This window comes from Lycorma delicatula, chromosome 7 (genome assembly GCF_047948215.1).
Source record: "Lycorma delicatula isolate Av1 chromosome 7, ASM4794821v1, whole genome shotgun sequence".
Taxonomy (NCBI): domain Eukaryota; kingdom Metazoa; phylum Arthropoda; class Insecta; order Hemiptera; family Fulgoridae; genus Lycorma; species Lycorma delicatula.
Genome location: NC_134461.1, coordinates 98492691 through 98510421, shown reverse-complemented (window position 1 = coordinate 98510421; position 17731 = coordinate 98492691). Strand labels below are relative to the sequence as shown.

The 17731-nt window shown below is 28.4% G+C and overlaps 1 protein-coding gene across 2 annotated transcripts in view; it reads right to left on the bottom strand.

Annotated features, from left to right (window-relative positions):
• The window catches only part of sick (sickie), a 944125-nt gene that overhangs the window by 239511 nt on the left and 686883 nt on the right, over positions 1-17731 (bottom strand). The gene's annotated exons all lie outside the window — the stretch shown is intronic.

Genomic DNA, 17731 nt, shown 5'->3' with positions numbered 1-17731 from the left:
ATGACTGATTGCTAGGGATTTCCTGCAAGCCAGAAATGCAACACTTGCTTATAACATTCCAAACATGCGTAGGCAGCAGCTTATAGACGGCGTTCCAAGAATCTTCAAAATTTTTTCAAGTTCTTTTGCCAGTTTCAGCTAATCCTGGAAAAGTGGATGAACTAAAAATCTTAGCGATGTATTATGATAATAAATGTTCTGAATCTGTCCTCCAAGCGGAGTATCTTATTTGGTGGAAGGAGATAAAGTCGTTAAATTTAAAATGCGTTCTAGAAGTGATTGAAGTATTGGATCGCTGCAATAAAGAATATTTCCCGAATATCCATAATCTCTTCCAAGTTTTAGCGACTCTTCCCGTAACAACATGTACTAATGAACGATCGTTTTCCACAATGAAGAGAGTCAGAACGATTGCGCCTAACAAGTAGAGGAATGGAAGACTAATTTCGTTAGTTTCTTTGTCAATGCATAGAGATATGCAGATGAAGTTTTACATCTTATGGCGAGAAAGCAAAATCGACGACTAGCTTTCTGATAATTTATAACTTTCATTGGAGTGTATATGTGTGAATATGAAGTATAAATGTGAATTATAAAAAAAATATATATACCAACATTACGATTCTTATTTGTGTAGTAAATGATGTATTAAAATCTAAACACATGTATTTTTCAAACGCAATAAAGAATAAACAACTGTGTCAATAAAAAATGATTTTCGTTATTATTTTATCATCATCATCATCATCATCAGCTCCCTTAGCCCCCAAAAAAATCCTAGCTACGTGCCTGAATTTAAAAGTTATCAACTCAAAGAAATAACAAGAAAGCTCAAATTCTGAATGTAAACTCCAATCAAAATTAAGAGGGAAAATTAGAAAACCTTAAATTTCTCCATAAAAAGGGGAATCTGTAAACGTACGAGTACAAAAGGAATCTTTGCTCATAAAATAAACTAAAACTGGGAAAATATAGCGTGACATCAGTGTAAGCAGAGAGAGAAAGAGAGAGTATGTGAATGAATGAATCACTATCAAACTAGTATTCTACAGAAATAAGAAGCGAACCTCCAGGCTATAATGAAATTAAAGTTTAAACTACAAAAAAATAACGTAGCTAAAAAATTAAAATCAGTTTTATGAGTTGAAATAAATATTTTGAATATATGAAAAAAAAACAATGTACAAAAATTTGTAATATTCGATTAAAGTTAATTGTGGTTTATAAGTGTTGCGTGTTGTATAATAGGATCGCTTCGAATAAAAAGAGCAGAACAGCATGTTACTAAACTATATATAAAAAATATTTCTCACGGCATGATTCTAAACAAAGCGTTAATAAAAACTTCTCAGCTTGAAGTTTTAAAGAATAAAAATTAAATACTTAAGCATAACTTATTTCAATAATTAGCATTTAAAAGCATAACTTATTTCAACAATTAGCATTTACTTTAAAAACGTTTGGACGACCCTCATTAAAAAAGTATTCAAAAACGAATTAAACCTACACAGCCTATCGGATTAAAGTTCATTTATACATTGAAATGAAAAAATAGGCTTTTACAACGACAAGGTAAAAATAAGTTAATACTACAAAACAATTTTATCTGCTAAAAAAATAAAAGGCGAATTAAAAACCCGTTAAAACTTTTTTCCAATTACGAGGGTTGGCTGAAATGTATAGCACATGAAAAGCCGCAAATGAAAAAAGATGTGTTTTTCTACGAGGCCACCATTTATAATATACATTTATTCCAACGGTAAACCGGTTTTCTCATTCCGTAAATGAAGAATGCCGGTTGTCTTTCCTTGATCACGACCTCATGGCATCCTTCGCTATTCATCCGTCCTGAAATGGATATATACTTATCCTTATATCCCAGTTTAATTGCGAAGAAAAGTGAAAATCACAAGACGCCAAATTTAATGAGTACGGAGAGTGTGGAATAAGTTCAAATTTAAACATCACAAGAGCCTGTGCAGTCGTACACACGTGTTTGGCCGAGTATTATGCTGTAGAATTATCGGCCTTCCTTTGATTGTTGAATATGACACACACGCGCGCGCGCCTCTCCTAAGGTTCTATATAACGCACAGAATTTAATAAGTGTCAGTAATCATGCTCTGCCGTTTTTTTCTGCGTCCTAACGATACACCCGAGTTTTCGTCTCTCATCACAATTGAAAAAGGAAGTCATCCCCTTGTCCCGGTAACATTTCAGGTGCAATTCAAAATATTCCTTTCGTTGTTGTTTGTTCTTTTCTGTGAACCTTCGCAAATAAATTTTACTATAAGCTAATTATGCAATAACGTATCAAACTCGTTTTTTGAACAACTATCTGGATGGGGATGCGTTATTGTGTGGTGCGACGGCCATTTTGAATCAATCTATCCACCTCCTTTTTTGTAATTCTCATCGGTCATACAAACTGGTTGACCACTGCGAGGTTCATACTCAATATTCACTTTACCGGCTTCTGATGCATAAACGGCTTTTAGACAACCATGAATATTACTAGCATTCACTTTTTCCACTAAAAAAAATCATTCAAAACTTTGTTACATAACGACGAACGTTGTAAGAAACGAATTAATAAAGTTTCATTAATGATGTCGACAAAATTTAGGTAATAATTTAAGCAGAAAAGGATACATTTATCCTGAAAAAAGTCATCATTGGAAAAAATTAGTTTAAAAATTATCACTTTTAATTTATCATCACCAACAGATATTACAATGAGATCTTAAGTCATTTTATTCAGTGTAATAATCACATGAGAAAGAATTGTTACTATAAAAGAAAAAAAATAACACTACAACACAAAATATTATAATAAAAATAATATTTGATCGTTATTCCGAAAGTATAAACTTCTTGTTAAATATGTGTCAAAGGTTAAAAGGTTTGCATTTCCGTCTGGAAGGTTATCAAGATGAATTTAAATTAAGACATTAACGTTTCCTGGGGCCATATAATATAGCTTCCTTCCTCCTCCGGGACATATAATATTCGTTATTAATTTCTATGAATTCTATTCTTAAAGTCCAAGGATCACTACACATTTCTACAACATAAAGTCGGCCAAATATCTCCGGATTAACAAAACGGTTAGCGACAATTTATTTTATAAAAGTAAAAAAATACCTTATGTAAATTATTACTGTAAATAAAATAAAACATGTATTAAATTTACTGAGTTTTGTAATACGAAACAGATTAAATGCTTAGTTCATATTTAGTGAGTACTTTTCTAAAATCACATATCTTTGAGTACCTTTCTAAAATCACATATGTTTTCGGTGGCTTTTAAAATGAAATTTTTATTATCAGAATGATTTAAATTAAACTTGTGATTTTTTTGGGGGGCATTTTTACGAACTCGAAAACAAAGGATTTCCGGATCTAAATTTATGAAAACTCCAAAAATACCTCTACAAATTTATTTCGTTACTAGCCGGTCCGTCTAGCCAGAACCTGGACTCTCGGAGCTCAGATCAGCTCATTGGCAATTTAAATAAAGTAAATTTAGGCCAAACCTAAAAAAGTATGTTCTTTAAGGTCACTTTTTTTTTCTGCAAAATGTAAAGTTTTTGAACCAATTTTTCTGTCAAATTTTCCGGTAAGACTGCACATAAAACCACTAATTTCACTCAATAATTCGCGTCTGTAGAGTTTTAGTATACCATTATTTTAATCTTTACAGCATAAAATCTGGGTTTTATTTTCAATTTGATTTTTGGTTCTATGTATTTAATTTTACTGTCCGGGAGGGGATTTTTGCACGACCCAACGGAGTTAGGTAAGTTTTATATACTTTCTTTAATCTATTATTTTAACTTTTATATTTTATCAACTTTGTCTGTGGTATTACTTTTGAATTTTATTTTGCCTTCTTAGCTTGTTTTAATAAATTTTTATTATGATTGGTACAACTTTTACGCCTAATATAGTTTATTATTTCGGAGTTATTTTACCCTTTTACTAATAGCTACCGGGCGATGATAACGCCCAGGCGTTTTTCGCCCACAAACAAAAAAAAAAAAAAAAAATCTGGGCAAATATTTCGCTATCCGAAATTTGAAAACAAAGCTTTTCCAAAGGTTTCCAAACTTATGTTGGAAACCCTTTAGAAATATTAATTTTTTTCATTTTGAATGACAGGAATATGCCTAAATAAAGTACCGAAGAAACTTCCTAAACATGCTGTATTTATAATAATGTGAATACGAATACAGATTTAACTCAAATCGTCCTAAACTGATTTTCTGTTGTTCCTTAAGGCCATCGGAATTACGACAAAGAATACAGTACAGGATATAAAAAAAAAATATCTTAAAAGTTACTTTTTATGCTGTCTGAATACAGAAAAAAACTTCAAGCAACGTGCACGATAATTTATGCAGCTCTTAATGGACGTCTCTTAATAACACAGTTAAATCCCGACATACATTTAATTGCAATCAAATTAGAAAGGTAACGTATATTTCTCAAATAGGAAAATTAATAATCAACAAGTGGTTGTTTTAGCGTAGGTTGAGACAGAGATGAAAAAATAGAAAACATACGTGAAAAAAGAGAGGTAAAAAAAGAATTTAAAAAAATTAGTCAACAATTGGTTTAAATCAGATTAGGAAACGTGCGATGAAGCTCTTTGTCAAAGAAATATTTGTCCTACTGCTCAAGGGCAAGATCAGGACATGTAAATAGGGAGAGGGTTCAGACATGTCAGAAAAAGAGAGGGTGTGAATAAGGAAAAGGGAAGAAAACGGCAAATCAATAACATTAGTGACGTCACCATGACGGATAAATACTATCCTTCTCTCAACAGTGAGCACGCACAAAAAGGCCAGATGACCTACCCTCCTTTTTGTACAGCTTGAGTTAAGCACTAAAAAAAAGAAAAGAAAGAGTTCTGTTTAATCCAAACATTCAAAAGAAATTCAATTACGATAATCAATACACTTCGTATTCGAAAGAAAACACTTCAAACTTTTCGAATTAAAACTCTAGCGCGCACGCACACATCACGTACATCAACAATACTACTAAATAAGGTCTAGATCATGGACAGCAAAATCTAATGATTTATTCCTTCTTACTAGTTTACTGAAAAGCCACTGTATGTTCATTCAAAATAAAAACAGTAATTTTAATTAATACTTTAAAACAAACTTACCTACCTCCTTTTTAAATTAACCATAGAATTAAAAAAACAACAGTAATGTTTTGGAGTATGTTTTAGTATTTAATCAAACATTAGTGTCTGCTAATAAAAGACATTTTACTTTTATAAACAATCTAATTTTTCTAATATTTTTAAAAATTATGCAGATTTGGGTAAAACTTTACACTAAATCTCCTTTAAACTTTATGGTTCTGTCTTGATTTTATAATTGTGTTAATAACAGCATCAAATTAAATCTACTTAAAAGCCGAAACAAAAAAAAAAAAGATGCTATCTGTGATAAAGATTTCAAAATTAAATTATAATAAAACAAAAGTCTTATTCTTTATTATAGTAAAGTAAAACTTGGAAGTAAAACTTCCAAGTTTTACTTTAAATATCAAGGTTTTGTACGTGCTGGATAGACTGCACGTGTTTTTAATAGTGTTAAAAATACCTGGGCATTTATTAATTCTATTTTTAATTTACAGTAATGATTTTTTAAACAAACAATGTCCAAAAAATCCAATTTCTTGATTTTATAATTGTGTTAATAACAGCATCAAATTAAATCTACTTAAAAGCCGAAACAAAAAAAAAAAAGATGCTATCTGTGATAAAGATTTCAAAATTAAATTATAATAAAACAAAAGTCTTATTCTTTTCTCATGATGATTCCATTAGGCCTAAAATTAATATAAAATTAAATTTGGAAGAAGAATTTAAAATACTTCTCTTAATGAAATTATTGGATAATAGTAGATAGCAGCAACATAAAAAAAGAAAAGCCATGGTTCGTAATCTAAACACAGTTATGTAATTGCTAAAAACGTTTTGATTGAAACTGGAATAAATTTAAAATCAGAAACAATTGTATAACATTTATTTTATATGTAAAACAAACTTTTTTAATTTTCACTATTGGAATAAAAATAAATCATATTCTGTTATTAACTTTTTCTGTATCATCAGCATTTTAGTTTACTTAGAAAAATTTTTCTTATCTATTTCCAAAATGACTTTAAGTTAAACATGATAAAAAAAATAATGTTTCTTGACAGTAGATAGCATAAAGACTTTTAATCTATTGCTCTAAGCAAGAAATTTATAGAATAAGAACCCTTTCTGGTTAGAATTTACTTGATTTTTCTGTTTGTACCAAACCAATGAAATTTTTTGCAATAAGCCTTTGAATCTATTGCTCCAAACAAGAAATAAGAACCCCTTCTGCCTCTCTTGCAGTATTATGTACTTTCTCTCTCTAATTAAAAAAGATAATTATTTTCAGGACAAACAGTTTAGAATTATAAACTACATTCTTTTGCAAAATAAACCTATTTAGACCTGCAAGCGTGAACTGCTGATATTCTCTGCAGTTAAGATTCGTAATTTACTATTTGATGGGCAAAAATTTCTCATTAATATAATAAACTATAATAAAAATTGTTTTCTAAATATAATTTATTTTGCAGAGATCATTATTACACATGTATCAAGGGGTAAAAATAAATCCCAATAAAATAAATCATGCGGGAATATTGGTAGTCTGAACAATTGGTAATACTTTAATATTTTTAGACTCATATATTCATCTCCTTTTTATTTATTGTAATCAAGTATACTAAATATCGTCTTCTTTGAACTTGTTTACTATTTAACTAGTTGCGCCAGCTGATAATTACTTATAATCTTTAAAATGTATTATTGTAAAATTATTGTAATATATATATTCAACATGAACAGTAATATTGTAACAATCATTTTCACGCAAAACCGTGTAATCAGCATGCATACATATTAAAGGATATTATAATTAAAATGACTAAATATTGTTTTATTTATTCAAAATGAACCACATTTTTAACCACCAAATGAACCTTCAATATTCAAATCAAAATTAATACAAAAAATTATTTAATCTACAAATATTATACAATTGGACTTGGGTTCGCAACAATGGATATCTTCACATCATGAAAGTAATATCATTTCAATTTTATTTTTAATTATTGTTTTGATTTATTGTATTTATATTGTTACTGATGTATATTATTAACTTAAGATTTTGTATATTATGGATATAGAATAACTGTCATGACACAAGTGTTTTGAATTACTATAACAATGATTATAAAGATATTAGTAGCTGTAATTATAATTCAGTGTGGTTGCCTACATCTTCATTTAATACATTGGAAGAAAATCTTGATGACCTTACAAATAATGTTTATAAAACTACTGTTCCATCTACTTAAGAAAAAATGACTGAAGATTCTGGTGTTGTACTTAAAAAATCTGTTAAATTTGAAACTCAACCTCTAGTTTTAAATAATAACTTACAATTGTTATCAAGTTAACTATAAAGAGCAAGACCTTTTAAATTTAAGCTCAGATAATGCAATTGGTCTCCAAATTTGATATCATCAACAGTTTACTCATAATAAGTTGAATATATGGTCACGGTACATATTTCGATTGTTACTGTGAACTATTTAATTGGCCAGCTTCTTCTAACAATGAAATATTTCATAAAGACAATAGTCCAGTATTCTTTCCAGATAAAGATATTATTAATACATTATTTAATGTACATGAAAAAATTAAAAATATTGAAAAATCAATGTTAAAAATAGAAATTGAAGATTTAATAATAATTATAAATTCTAATTACAGTAGTAATAAAAATTTACATAAAAAAATTATGCTAATAATAAAAATGTAAACATTCTTCAAATAACTCTAAAAATAAAATAACCGAAGAGCATAATTTAAATAATTTAGAATTTAATGAAAAGAATAGTTTCTATGAATAGTTAATTTAATTTTGGATTCATTCAATCAAGCTAATGGAATGACTGATGAAGAAAAATGTAAAAAATAAATCTTTGAACATTTTATAACACAGGAACAATGCCAACTGAATCATTTAGTAACAATTAAAAATAATTCTGAAACTTTGGGTAATGTTAATCAAGATGAATGATGATTACATGATGCACAAGGATAAAAAAATGCTTAACAAATTGATGAATGAATTAGTAAATCATTCGATAAAGGATACTGATTCCAATTCTAGTACGGCATTAAAAACGACTATAAGGTCAAATTACCTGGTGAATAATAATAAGAAAAGATAGAAAAATGACTTTAAAGAGAAGAAAGGATTAATGAAACTGATTACTATCATGAGTGAAGAATCGTCACTTGTATTTGTGGATGAAGTTAGTAATGTTTATCCATAAACATCCAGAAATAATCTGGTTGACAGGAGTATATATTTAACACCAAATACACTACGCATTTCAAAAATAAAAATGTAATTATTCACACAAGAAACATTCTAAAAAAATTATTCAATTATAAGGAACAGTTCCAAAACTATTTGAATGGTTTATATGCAGAAGATGATTACAAGACACTGTTTAAAAATTACTTCTGAAAATGTATTTGATAGCATCATCTTCCTCTTTATTTATTGTAATCAAGTATACTAACTGTATCGTCTTCTTTATATAAAAGTATATGAATTTGTTTACTATTTAACTGGCCTAATTGCCAGCTGATAAATATTTATAATGTTTAAAATATATTATTGTAAGATTATTCTAATATATATATCTGAAATGATCACTACATGAACAGTAATATTGTAGCAATCATTTTCATACAAAGCCATGTATTCAGTATTCATACATATTAAAGGATAGAATTTAAATATGACTAAATATTGTTTTATTTATTCAAAATTAAGCAGTGACATTAGTTAGAATTAGTATAACAAGATGGTTATTGGTTCAACACCAAGGATTTACTTTATAAATGCTTACAATAACTAAATTACCTTAGGAACTATGTCTTCATGGTATTAAGTTTTTATGTAGTCAATTTTTTATCTAATTATTTTATTATTATGAAATTATTCATTATTTGTTTTCCCACTAAATATTTGGTTGCTTCCTAAAGGCATAAAAATTTAAAACTGGAGCCACTGCCTGTTACATGAAGATTCTAATTTAAACAAAAATTATGTGTTCTAGGATTACTAAGGTAAGCTTTATAAATAGCTAATTTACAAGGGCGGTTTGGACATAACCTCTGTTACGCTATAAAAAAAAAACCTGCTTTTAACTATTTTTCAATGTGGTCGCTTGGGTACCTAGTCAATCTTTCATAGCATTTTGAAGTTCGTCGTCATCATCAAAGTGCTGCAACACAAACCTTTTCTTCATGCGAGTGGAAGATCACTTGGCGCTAAGTCCAGGCTGTAAGGGGGATGATCAAAGATGTCCCATTGGAATTGGAATTGATTCTTGAGTTTTTCGAGCATTGTCATGCAAAAAATCATCGGATGACAGCATACTGCGACATTTGTTCACATGAAAAAATGGCTTGTGTTGCAGCACTTTAATGACTATGATGAACTTCAAAATGCTGTGAAAGTTTGGCAAAAATGTACCCAGGCAGCTGAATTTTATGAAGAAGGTATTTGTAAATTAATGAAACGCTTGAATTTAAATGATGGCTATATTGAAAAATAGGTAAAAACTGTAGTTTTAAGTTGTATATAATAAAATATTTTTATCTATGCAGGTTTTTTATTTATAGCCAAATGGAGGTTACTTTCTGAACTGCCCTCATATATTTAATAATGATTAAGCCAGTTTTAAGAAACTGGTTCACATAGACCACCAATCCTCAAAATTAAACAATATAGGATGCATATAAACTTTAAAAAGACAATTATTAAAATCAATTGTAAAAAAAAAGAAAAAAATTGTGATAAAAAATTGTTGAGCAAAAGGATTAACTTGTGTTGGATAAGGACTATGCCAAAGGATTTAACAAAAATTAAACCAACAAAAAATTAAATTAAGGATCCATGAATCCTTCCATATGAAGAATTTAGGATAAGCATATTGGCCCTAAGATCAGCTCTAAATCAGAGCATTCACAATGTAAAAATTTATGTATAAATATTTCACTGTGAAGGGAAGGGACATCAGTTCTAATATTTATACCCCTTCTTAACGACATTCTATTGAGCCTATTTATGATTTTTTTTTTATAAAAGATCACACGTGCAGGATTTTTCAAATATACAATTCTTAACACCTTATATCTCAGATGTGGAAGGTAATAAAAATTCAAATATTTTTGGTTTGAAGTCCATAGGAGTAGAATATGCAAAAACAATTACAGCGTTGATATTCAACTGATAAGCAAGATACTCTAGTTACAATATGCCTGAAAAATTGTAAAACTGGAAAGTATCATTTCTTCTTTTAAGAACCAGATATTGTATTTGCAATTAAAATTTGAAGAGATATTTTTTAGTCATAGAATAAAGTTAATTGGGAAAAAGTTTTCATATTGTTAAAAAATAATTTAGGCCCAAGATAACTGCCAAGTTAATTTAACGCCAAAAAATGCAAAAAATGGTGAGCGGCCATTGTAAAATTTAATCTAGTGCATACAAACAAATTTTTAAAAATAAAAAAAAAAAACTGTTATCGAACTCTTGAAATATGAAATACTGAATATACTAAAAATTACAAAAATCAAAAATGGTCGGTCATGCATCTACCACTGGTTCATTTGACATGAAAACCCATAATCTACCCAATCTTACTATCTTAGTGTCCAGGGCACTACTGAAGTTTGAAAGTCCTGAAGTACATTTTAAGTTGAGTGTTTTTGATATTTGTAACAGTCTACAACAATTTTTTGTTCAATTATGAAGAAAACCTGTAACATTCTTCAAATAATTGTTTATTTCCAATAGCCATCTAAAAAGCTAGACATAAAATTTCTAGTGCCCTGGACACTAAGATAGTAGGTGATTTCCCACCAACATTGCGAGAACAGTTATTTCCCTAGAGTATTAACATAATCACATGTTATGTTAATACTGTTTTCTTTGGCATTTAAAATGTGTGAAAATGTAAAAATTCTACAAAATGTGACATATTTGAAGAGTGTTTTAGTTAATTGTGTTAATACTGTTTTCTTTGGCGTTTATAAAATATGTGAAAAATGTAGAAATTCTACCTAATGTGACATCTCTCTTTGAAGAGTGATTCAGTTTTTTAATTGTAAAAATGTCTTTACAGCAGAAATTCTTCAGAAAGTGTGAGAAACGGTATTTGATATTCAATGAAGGAAGGTCAGACAGTCACAAGTATTGTTTTGGAGCACTTTTTCTTCAACAACTAAAGCTTATTTCTTCAGATTTTAAGTTTTTTACTATATAAAATGTTTAATGAATACGGTACATAAAAAATTTGTGCCACATGAATTCAACAATTACCTGTAGAAGACAAAAAATAACAATGGGAACGGTCTTGATATTTCTCAATCAATATTAATGAGAGGTTGTTGAATTATTTAATCATTGTTACTGTGATGAAATGTGAATTGTTTGTAAACTACTGAAAGTAAACACCAATTTTATACAGTGCCATATTCAGGAACTGAATATGAAGGGTTCTTATTCTATAAATTTCTTGCTTAGAACAATAGATTCAAAGGCTTATTGCAAAAAATTTCATTGGTTTGATACAAACAAATTTATGTTGCCTACTGTCAAGAAACATTGTTTTATTTATCATGTTTACTGAAAGTCATTTTGGAAATGGATAAGAAAAAAACTGTGTATAATTTTGCTAAGTAAACTAAAATGATGATGATACAGAAAAAGTTAATAACAGAATATGATGTATTTTTATTCTAATAGTGAAAAATAAAAAAGAATTTGTTTACATATAAAATAAATGTTATACAATTGTTTCTCATTTTAAATTTATTATAGCAGAGTATTGCTTTTTTCCTTGATGATTTTTATAAAATGAAATATTTCTTAATGTTTCAATCAAGATATTTTATCTAGAAAAATATATAAGTAATAACAAATCAATTATGTGAAGTGTAAGGTGCAGTAGAACCAATTTCATATTTCAATGTGTGATTTACAGGATTTTTTCAAGGGTGCAATCCCCAGTTTCTGAGAACATAAATTCAGATGCACAAAGTGTACTTTTCTATGAATGAACAAGATAGTAGTGTTACTAAACCTGTCATTTTCAAAAAGAAAAAACATATGCTAGCATTTGTTAAGTACAATTACAATCATGTCTGTCTTTGGGTGAACTTTTGCAATTAAAAAATAAACAATGGATGTAAGTATACTAAAATATTGTTCTTTTTTCACATTTTAATGTAATAGGATTCATTTCTGATACTAGGACTTACAATCCTATGTTTCTTAACATATTTCATAAGATGTGAAGCAGATTGCATCTTATCTTATTCGGTAGCTGAATCTATTCAAATTTAATGAAAATATTTAAAACTTTTCTCCCTTAAAAGCTCAGTATTTAGCTTAATGTAAATTAAAAAACTCATTTACAATCTTAAGATTAATTGAGAATGGATGAAAAAGTAACCATTAAGCAAATAAAAAGAACATATGTAATTAACTCAAGAAAAAACGGAAATCAACTCAACATTAAATAAAACAACACCCAAACAAGTAAAGATGAAATGGGAAAAAACATAAAAGTTCATCACATCGTAACCCATAGAAGAAATGAACTCATTGTGTTGATATGTAAAGTGTAGTGATATGAAGTACCCAACCAACATTTCTCCCCTAACCATTAGTAAACTCTATACACCCTCTCACCATCTGTGCATGTAACACAGGCACACACATGCTCAAATATCAGAGCTGAGAACTACCCTTCTTTATCTACTACACTATACGTTACACCCCCACAAACACTCAGTTTCAGATATGGTATATCAAAATATAATGAGTTCCTTATCCTACAAGTGCAGTCTCCACTTATGAACATTCATAAAATAAGCAAAACCACTTAACAATACACTCTTTTTGCTAAATAATTACACGAATATTTTAATAAAAATCTCTTCAATAAATCATACACATGTACTATTATATTATAATGTAAATGAAATGAGTTAAAAATTCAAAATGCAGAATATTTTAAACGGAACATTAATTGTGATCTAAACTTTACATTACCCAGTAAGTTTATAACTACTAACTGTGTTAATGAAGAATTTAAAATTATTGTAAAAGCATCATCATGTATAATTAGTGATGCTTTTACAATAATTTTAAATTATTCATTAACACAGTTAGTAGTTATAAAAATTATACATTCTTAAATGAATGGTTAAAAATTTAAATATACTACAACAAAATTATGGTTACAATACCAAATAATAATTTTAAACATACTTGCAAATGTAGTGCATTCATCACACTGCTTATGGTTTCCATTTGAAGAGAGTTACAGCTCTTCAATACTATACACATCCAGTAATCATGGACATTTCATTATCACAAACAAAATACATATTAAATGTTTTTTTGTTTTTTTTTTTAATTTGTTAATTTCTACCATACTATCACAACTAAAATACCATAATTACTTCATGGTAGACTGAATGCCATAATGCTCTGTACTTGTACTATAAATAGAATGATGAACTGTTTCACGGTAGATATCTATAAGAATTATTGGAAACATGACCACAACATGAGGAATCTTATTGCATTAATATACTCGTATTATGTCCCAAATATAAACAAAAAGTAATTCATATATATATTTTAACTAGCAATTTAAATGACAATATATCCTTCTTAACGATATTCAATCACAATGCCTTCAATCAACATTTCATGAAGTATGTGAAATCAGATGGATCATGTGCTTCATGAATGTGTTGATGACTGTACAGTCTCATATCTCAGATTCTTACATGGTTAAGAATTAAGCAAAATATGTGAATGTTCCTCTTTAGATTATGAGATATTATAAAGTTTCAGACATTACTAAACTACTAAATAAGTAAGTAGTATTAGTATATTATTAATACATAAATAACTTCTAAATGACTAAATAAATAAGGAAAAATATACGGGCTTATATGTGAAAGCAAGTAATGCAATTATATTCAAACAAAAACCAAACAGATTTGGTAAGGCAAGGATGCCATAACAATTATTCTGTTAAAGTATGTAATAAAGGATTTTGTTACAAACAAAGGAAATTGTAAAGGAAACATTTCTGTTTTATGTTAAATATTCTGTGATTCTCTGACAGCTATAAAAGTAAGAGCAACAAGTGTGTATATTAAGTTTTACAAGAACCTCAGGTAACCAGGCGCGTGAACTCAAAATGCTTTGTCAGGCTTTTAAAGACTAAGCTTTATTCTGTGAACAACATTCTCAGATATGTTTCATTGGTAGTTAAGCATTGTTTAGAGAGTACAATCACATAGGATTCCAATTTACTCAAATGAATACAGAAAATTTTCGTAATCACATTTATGTAAGTTTAGGAGGCTGCAATATGAAATGTTTTTAAAATATTACAGTTTTTTTTCAATGAGCTAGTTTCATATTTTGTCTAATTCAAAATTATCTGTAATTAACTACCTGGAAGCATTGATATGCATTAAAGTAAAAATCACCCCATTTCTATTGCACTGGTATTGCATTGATATTTTTATACCCTTAAAAATAAAATACAACTATGTTTTAAATTCTCCTGGTGAATAATTTAATTAAACATACGTTTGATTGCTACAGAACCTCCCTGCAATATATACGAGGGACATTCAATAATTAAAGAGAAATTGATGTAAAAAAATTGTATTTTTACAAAATGAGACATACTACTTCTCAACATAATCCCCGTCAATATTAATACACTTGTTCCAATGATGAACTAATTTTTACCTGTTACAAAAAAGTGTTTGTCCTGTTGTTTGAGCCACTTTGACCTATTTGTTGTTGCTGAACGTTTTTCCATGTAATGCCTCCCCTTGAGTGGACCAAACAAACAAAAATCTGAGGGAGCCAAATCTGGACGTAGGGAGGATGTGATACCAACCCATTTTTCCAATGGTTTCTTGGGCCAGCTGGACGGTGTGAGGGTGAGCATTGTCGTGTAGCAATATCACGCCTTTTCTTTGAGATCTGCAAAGTTTTTCTCTCATTGCTGGCTTTACTTTTTTCATCAGCATGTCTAAGTAGCAGACACTGTTTATTGTATACTGATTTTCCAAATAATCACAAAAGACAACACCTTGGGAATCCCAAAAGACAGTCAACATGACTTTTCCCGTTGATGCTTGCGTTCTGAATTTCTTTCGAGCAGGTGAGCTGCTGTGCTTCCATTCCATACTTTGTCTTTTGGACTCTGGTTCAAAATGGTGAACCCAAGTTTCATCACATGTTAAAATCTTGTTTAGAAAAGTATCACCTTCCCTTTCATAGCATTCTTTCAAGTCTGTTCATACTGAGTCTTGTTTCCTTGTGTTGTGTTAACTCTTTCGGGACCCACCTTGTACATGTTTTACTGTACTTGAGCTTGTTACTAATAATGTATGAACTATGCCGACACTTATTGCACCTTTTTTTGCTGTATGTTCAACTGTAATATATGTCAGTCTTTATGAATAATGTCATCAATGCGGGTTTCAAGGGAAGAATTTGACACTTCAACTGGCCAGCCAGGATGTTGCTCAGCAGTCACTGAGGTTCAACTGTTTTTGAACTGTTCTACCCACACGCCATCATTAAATGCAATATTGAGATTATAAAGAAAACAATTTTTATCCGTCAGCTCTTCTCAGCTTGTCCCAATGATGCCAACCTAAAGTCATGAAAGTACACACTCCTCCTACAAACTGTTTCATTTATACATATACTACATCAATTTGTCTCTAATTATTGAATGTCTCTTGTAAATATATATGCATTTAATAATTGCTAATTATTATGCTTAATGCTTAATTATTATTATTGCTAATTACTATGCTTAATTATTGATTATTATTATGCTTTATAATCCTTTTAGCATTTCATCCCTTTATGTTTTTATAATAATAACATTAATTTAGAAATCATAAAATTTTACAGTTTGTTTTATAAGAAGTTAAAGAGATCTAAAAACATTAAGGTATTACATATTTATTATTCTTAGCCTGAGTTTCAAATGAACTAATATTCGCCAAAAATATTTTACACACTTTTCTTCAACTATTTTTTGAAAAATAATGTATTTTCTTTATTGAATTAATAAAAAAATAATATAAACAATATAAGGATGAAATACAATTAAAACAATTTTCCAAATAGCTAAAAGATTGTAAATTTTGACAATTTTAAAAATCCCATTTTATAAAGTAAACCACAAAAAATAACTAAAAGAAATTATTTTTAAAAATTATAAAAAACTTATTTAAAAAAGGGCAAAACTGCTTAACAACTTAATAAAGTTTAAGCATCATCGCTCTGAAAATGTTACGTAAACAAACAGATATACCTTTTGCTCCCACTCAATGAGTATGAAAAATACTATAAGATTTATACGTGTAAAAGAGTTAAAAACTAACCAGCAAAACTAAAATATAATACAAAAGTAAAAAATCCCTAGTACCTTAAAATTTCCGTTATTCTGAAAACTTAATCTAAAAAACGCCTTTACAGAAAGTTCAACCAATGACTCAAAATTATGTTATAAATTTTTCTGTATGGCAGTATTAACAAAATCTTGCTAATAACATCTTGTTTACAAGATTTCAAAGAAAATGTATATTTAAAACACCAGAAGATTAAGTAAAACCTGTAACTTTTAATATGGGATATAATTGATAGAAAAGTAGTTTTAAAAAAAATTATAAAATGTACTATATATTAAATTTAATAAATTTTATTATAATGTCTGATGAAGTAGATCATAGAACAAAACAATAATTTAAGACATACTTGACTGAAGACCAAAGAATGACCCATTCATTATGCATTGAAAAATACATTTTTTTATTGTACAAATACTTAAAAAATTCTCTGATAATAACATTTTATTAATATTCTGTACAATAATTCCTGCTTATATAACTCAACTAACAGCATAATTATGCTGCATGTTTTTTTTTTTCTAAAACAGATTATTTAAGGCAGATTACCACAGACAATTACCACATAAAATGTACAGTTTCTATGGAAATACAATTTTTTAACTTAACAATCCAATTTACAGATAGAATATTATTACAATATACAAAGCGACTTATTAAATAAACCACCAGTTTCTCTGATACATAACTAATCTTTAAAAATTAATCTAATATGAGCTCTAAACAAACAACACAAAACAACAATGCCATTAAAGTGGTTTTAAAATTGAACTTCGACATATAGGAATTCAGAGAAAGTAAATGAAAGGAACTGTAAATTTATACACACAAATTATGTATAAATAAACAGTGATAAAAAAATGTTTACTCATCCATAATATGAGATTCATTTAAGTATATATTCTGATTTAGTTAAGAAAAATATCATAAACATTTTTTGCTATATGTCTAGTGAAAAAACTTTTCAGTCAACTTTTTGCCAAGTTCTATAATGCAAAATTTTTTGTCATTTAACAATATCGAAGAGGTATTTTTAATCCATTTTTTTAAAAAAGTATGGTTGCCAATACTTAACGCTTATAATTGAGTCAGTCAATTTTTTCTGTTCAA